Source organism: Orycteropus afer, unplaced genomic scaffold, assembly GCF_000298275.1.
Source record: "Orycteropus afer afer isolate SDZICR_OR568_19922 unplaced genomic scaffold, OryAfe1.0 scaffold00002, whole genome shotgun sequence".
NCBI lineage: Eukaryota > Metazoa > Chordata > Mammalia > Tubulidentata > Orycteropodidae > Orycteropus > Orycteropus afer.
This window is the reverse complement of record NW_006921589.1, coordinates 10,437,296-10,443,439: the sequence shown is the minus strand read 5'-3', so window position 1 is coordinate 10,443,439 and position 6,144 is coordinate 10,437,296.

Here is a 6,144-nt window from a genome sequence, read left to right as displayed (position 1 = left end):
GTCCTTGCCCCCACCTCCAGGCCAGAGCTAACATCATCTCCTTGTGGGACTGGAGTGCTCCCTGAGAGGAGAGAGTGGCCCATGGGGCCAGGGGCTGGGTCTCTTCCGCCGCCTCCCCCACTCCTGACCCTTCTGTTCCGAGTGGTTGGCAGAGGCCATGGCAGCTCCATCATAAATATGATAATTTAATTATTTTCTCAGCAAAACACTGTGAAATCCAATAAGTCTGTGTCAGGCCTTGGCCCCCGGGACACCCCTCCTAGGCCTGGTGGGGGTGGGGACGAGGTGGGAGAGGCACTGGAAGGGGAAAAGGTCAGTGTCTGGGGGAGGGGGCGGTGAAGATGAAGTCTTTGCGAATAACTGCCCCCCACCCCAGCAAATGCTGGCGTTGTCTCCTAGTATGTATATGGGCGGGAGGGTTGTCCAAGGAGAAGGGAAATTGTAAATTCCCCCTTTTCTCTCCAGCCCTTGCTGCCCTGGGAGCGGTCTGGGTCTCATCCGTCTCTGAGGGCACAGGATGTGGGAGTCCCCTAGAGAGGACAGAGCAGGGAGCCACCCACACACACCTCAGGGATCCTGAGCCCACCTTTCAATGGCCCTGTCAGGGTAGGAGGACTCTGGCCCTGGGAAGAGGTTGAGGCAGGAAAATGGGGAGGGAAGTGGGGGCTGAGCGGGGGGAGGGATGCGGGGGAGGGGTGCGCTTTGCTATTAGAGCTTTTTTCGGTTTCCATAAAAAGATTATTCTGTAAAATTGTCGAGGGGGAGCGAGCTGGGGACCGGGAAGGGGGGTGAGTCCCTGGCACCAGGCTGGATGGGGTGACGGGAGGAGGGCTGGGGACGGGGACCAAGTGTGGAGAGCGATTCAGATGGGCTTCAGGAGCCAAGAACCCAGATGGGGGAGGTTGGCCAGGGCAGGGCAGGGGTGCTGGGGCCCCTGGCCCTACCTCCAGCCCACTCCCCTCCCCTGCCCCTGGCACTTAGCAGCCATTAGTGGGGGAGCAGATTGCAGCCCCTCCTCCTCTCCGGGAAGCGGGCACAGCTGGGGCCCTGCCACATCTGCCGCATCAGCACGGAGCACAGCTGGGTGTGCCCACAGCCACACTCCCCAAAACACAAAGGGGGGAGGTAGGGGCCGAGGAGAGCCCAGCCCCCCGAGACAGACACTGACACCTCTGCCAACAGACGCACTCCTCGAGGCGCAGCTACACCCACTAACACACACGCTCCCTCGTGTGCAGACAGGAGAACTGACAAACACGCAATTACTCTGCCCCGCCTGCCACCCTCGCTCCCCTTCCCCGCCCCCTCTCCTCCTCCCCTTCCTTCCCCTAGCGTTCCCCACCGCCACCATGCCACCCACCGAGGATACCTTGGAACCGCCCTCTGCGGGGAGCAGGGGCCTCCAGCTCCAAGCACACCCTTTGGGGAAGCTCAGAGGACAGAAAGACAGGGAGTGGGAAGGTGCACCCAGGTCCAAGGGCCAGGCCCTGGGAAAGCCACCTGCCCTCCTTCCAAGCCCACACCCCTCCCTCAAAGACATCTCCTCTGGAACCCCAGTCCTGGACTTAGCCTGGCCTGATGCATCCTCTTGGACACACCTGTGTGCCATTGGCCATCTAAGAAGACGGTTTGAGCCCTGGGACTGCTATAGCCATCAGCTGTGGGCTGGGCATCTCTGCCACTTCCCTGCCCGTTCCCCCAGGACCCTTCCTTCAGTGAGGCACCCCTGCCAGGCGCAGGGCATGGGGGCTCCATCAATGGCAGTAAAGGCCCCCCAATGGAACAGACAAATGAGGAGCCCCTTCTTCCTTCTGTCTTTGCAGTCAACTGTCACCCCTTAGCCCAATTCCGTCATGTCCCCTTCGCAGCCTCATTCTCACCACTCATCTTGGTCGTGGTGTCTTGCCCTCAGCTCTCTCCTCCCTGCCTCCCCCCCCCGTGTCCCGGGCTGCGCCCCCCCCCCCGCCCCTCGGAGCTTTAATCCCTCCCGCTGCTGTGCTGCCTTATCTGCTCCCAGCAGCTTTTGCTGCAGCAAAGCCCTCTCCCCCTCCTTCCCGGGATGCTCTCCCCCTCCTTTCCCAGGCTCTCTGCTCCCTGACCACCACCATCCTTGCTCCCCACCTCTGCCACTTGGCCCCCATCCTGGCTGCAGGCTGCCACCAGACCTGCACTCCAGTGCCCTTTGCAGTCCCTCCAGCCACTGCTGCCCGGCTCACCCCGCCGCCTCCCACTCGCCCCACCCCTGCACACTCGAGGGTCTGGCCCCTCCAGACCCCACAAACATGGTCTGTCCGGTGCAGCTAGGATTTTTCTTCTTTCTCTATCCTCCTCCAGTTCCTCTGGACACCCACCATCTTAGGCCTGGCCCCCTCCCTTCAGTCCGCATGACCCCCTGCCATGGCTTGGGAGTACACCTGAATGGGGACGGTTGGGTGAAGCTGGAGAGTGTGCCGGGCTGGACTTGCCTAGAGAGATGGGGTGAAGGGTGCACAGTGCTGGCGGTAGTGGGGGCAGGGCCTAGTGGCTGGACGCTAACCCTCTTCAGTCGCCTCAGATCACGTCCGGGACTCCCCGCTCCCCCCTCGCTGGAACTCTCATTAACCACTTCTCCTGCCTCGTCTGCAGCATAAATAACCCAGATAAATCAGCCGACGTCCGCCCCACCGCCCCTCGGCCCCCGCACAGCCCGTTTGTCACTGCTGCTCGTTCACCAGCCAGGCCTGGCCCAGCCCTGGCGCCCCCATCCTTGTCTCCGCCCACGTCTGTCCCACACTGGCTAGTCATTTTTTTCTGCACTAGGACCAGGCCTGGGACAGGTGTCTGGGCTGAGGAGAGGGTTTAGGGAGTGTCTCCTGGGAACAGGGGACTCTCTAGGGAATGCTAAGTGTTTGGGGGTCACCTTGTTTATGACTCTGGGGCTCAGAAATGGTGGGAAGTGGCAGACGCACACAGCTTGAGGGGGGAATCCCTGCACTGGGAGAAAAGGTACACCCCAATAGAGCCTGGGGGACCAGAAGGTTCTCTAGACTCCCTTGGAACCCCAAGCTGGGTCCTGGGAGGTCTCTGGTCTCCCTTTGGGACACTTTGTCCAGATAAAATCTCTAGACCTTTAGCAGGTCTGAGACAGAGTCATCCTGGTTGGCCCTCACCCTCTGCACCCCAGCCCCACGCCCTGCCATCAGGCTGTGCTGCTGTCTGGCTGAGCTCTGGCCCCAGACCTGCTGCTACCTTCTTTCTCCCTGTCAGGAAGCCTATGGGTGATGACCAAATCTGGGGAATGGGGACAGCTGGAGGGCAGAGGGATCCCAGCTGAAGCTCCACGTCCCGACCCCGCATTGTGTAAAGACCACCTCCCTACCAGCTCCAGGGTCCCTAGCTGCCCCTCCCCCCTCACTCACACCCAGTTCGGATTGAGCCCAGCCACACTTGTCCCCAGTGCTTGACTGCAAGGGGCAGCTGGTCCCTGGGAGGGTGGAGGGGAAGCAGGGAGGGGGTGAGGGAGCCTGGACTCGGGGCTGGGGGTGGGGAAGAAGCTGGGCCGGGCCCCAGGGACCAGCTGGGCAATGAGCCGGGGAAGCAGCCGGGAGGCTAAATGAGGGAGATTATCACCCAACTGCAGCCGGGCAGAGAGGGAGGCAGGCAGGGAAGCGGGGAGAGGGAGGGAATGGGGACAGGGGCCAGAGGCAAAGAGGGTGTAGAGGGAGTGCGAGGGGCTGGAAGAGACCAGGAGGACTGAGGGGAAAGGTCAAGAGATGGGCTGGAAGGATGAGGGGGTACTCCCACTGTGCATAACCAGATTCCTGGGAGACTGGGTGATGGGGACTTGGGGACAATTGGAGACAGCTGGCTATGGGGCAGTGGGGGGGAGGGGGCACATGCGAACAGCTAATTGCTGCTCTAATTCCAAATGGCCAGAGCTCCCTTCCCCTATCCTGCTGCACCCCCAATACCCAGTTACCCAACTTTCCTCTTTACAGGTCAAAGGCTCCCAGTCATTCCCTCAGGGGTTAAAACCCACATGATTTGGGCTCATGATAGAGGCCAGTGTGTGGTGGGGCAATGACCCCGAGATCTCCAGGGCTGGCAGAGAATTTCCGGGGCATGTGTAGACTCCAAGGCAGCAAGGAGTGCTGAGGAGAGCTTGAGGGGGCAGCTCCCCGTTTTCTTGGCAGAGCCCCAGACTGAAGTAACCTTAAAAAAGCAATTAAATCACCTTTTTTAAAAAAAAAAACAGTAAAGAAAAATCAATACTGGGAGAAAGGGGAAGAGAAAAGATAGGGATGAGGGAGGAGCGCTGGGAGGGCCCAGGAGTCTATGGGGGGGGGCCTTGGGCAGGGGGCAGAGAGGGCATTGTCTGTGCCACTTGGACAGTCATAGTGCTAACTCAGCAGCTGCTCCCAGTACCAGCCCCACCTTTCTCTGTGGGACCTGAGCCCCAGCTGGATGCTGCCCGTGACTCCATGGGGTCTCATGCCAGCTGGGGAAGCCACTGACCAAGGCTGTCCAGAGGCTTGTGGGGAGCCCAGCTGTGGGACCCCTGGGGGAGCCACTTCGCTGAGCACTGAGGACAAACCAGGCAGGGCGCCAAGTGTGGCCAGGGCTGAGTGTGTGGGTGGGCTGCACACTGGGTGACCTGTGACAGGGACCTGACCTAACCTTGCAGCCAGGGTGGCCAGAGTGGCTCCCTGCCCCTAGGGAACCACCCCTGGCCCCTCCCCCTGGGCCATGCTGGGGCCTGGCCGGTGGGACCAGCCTGACGCAGGGGAGGGGTGGCCACTGGGCAGCGGCGGGTGGACCTCGGGCTCTAATCCCCAGCAGCTGCCGTTTCCCTCAAATCGATTCCTTTCACACTTTTTTTTCAGCTGCTGGTTCTGCGGCTCGGATCGATGGAGCCGCCTCCCCCGCCCCTCCGAGCTTCCTCTCCCTGCTGCTCATTAGCGCCCCGATTAATCAGTCCCCCTTTCCTCTGAGGGGCAACAGCTTCCTTCCCCTGGAGAGCTCACATGGGCCCCCAGAGCACAGCTGCTCACTCTTTCCATCCCCTACCCTGGGGGCACAGAGGCAGCCCTGGGTGGACAGCCAACAGGGCCCCCACCCCTGCCTAGGCTGACAGTCCACGGGCCTGCTGCCTCCTCCCCAGGAAGACACAGCCCGCAGGGCTCCCCTGCTCCGCTCTGCTGGGCAGCCGGGCACCGCTGCCTCTCATCTCTTAGGACATCACCCCGTCCTGAGAAAGCCCGGTATCTCTCCCCACTCCCCCACACCCAGTGCCCCCACTAGGGCTCTTCCTCCCCATCCATTCCACACCTCTCCCTCCCAACACACACACACACACACACACACACACACACGTGCGCGCGCACGCGTGTGTGTGTGTGTGTGTGTGTGTGTGTGTGAGGGCTCCCCACATTCTCCCAGCTCTCCTAGTCTGTTCCCCTGATGCCTTCCCCAGCCTGGCTGTGACAGGGGATTTAGGGACATTTGGGGAAGCAAAGTGGCTCCAGATGTCCAGGTCAGCCTGGAAGGTCCTTGATGCATGAGTGACTGAGATCAGGGTTGGGGGCTAAGTTTGGGATCAGGAGGCCAGCCTCCCCGAGGGGGCAGGGGTATACTGGGTATTGAAGTCAGTAGGCAGGCTCTAGGGCAGTTGAGAATCTTGGTGGAGTCCAAGTTGTCCCCTTGTCTGTCTTGCCTACTCTCTTCTCGTCTCCCCACCCTCATTCAAACAAGTGGCTCTTCCAAGGAGTTTCTGGAAGCCGCTGAGTGGGCTAGTGGGGTGATGTGGTGGCTGGGTGCTGGAGTCAGAAGTCAGGGAGGCCAGGAGGTGGGGGGTGGTGTTGGCTGACACTCGCAGGGTGTGGTCCAGAAAACTACAGAGAGGCACTGAGAACTCTGGGGGCAGCATTCTTCCCCGGGTGGTCTGGGAGTGGAGGGGAGAGACACCTGGGGCCCCACGAGTGGCTAGGGTGTAGCAGGAGTTTGGGGGGCAGCCTGATGAAGTCTCAAGCAGGGACGACCAGGGATCCCTGGGCTGGGCTGGGGGCTGCCCCCTCCCTGGCCCCGCTCCTACCGCCAATGCTGCCGGTGAAACGCTGTTGACATGTCCTGAATTATTAAGCACGGGGTGGGCTCCGGAGTACATGC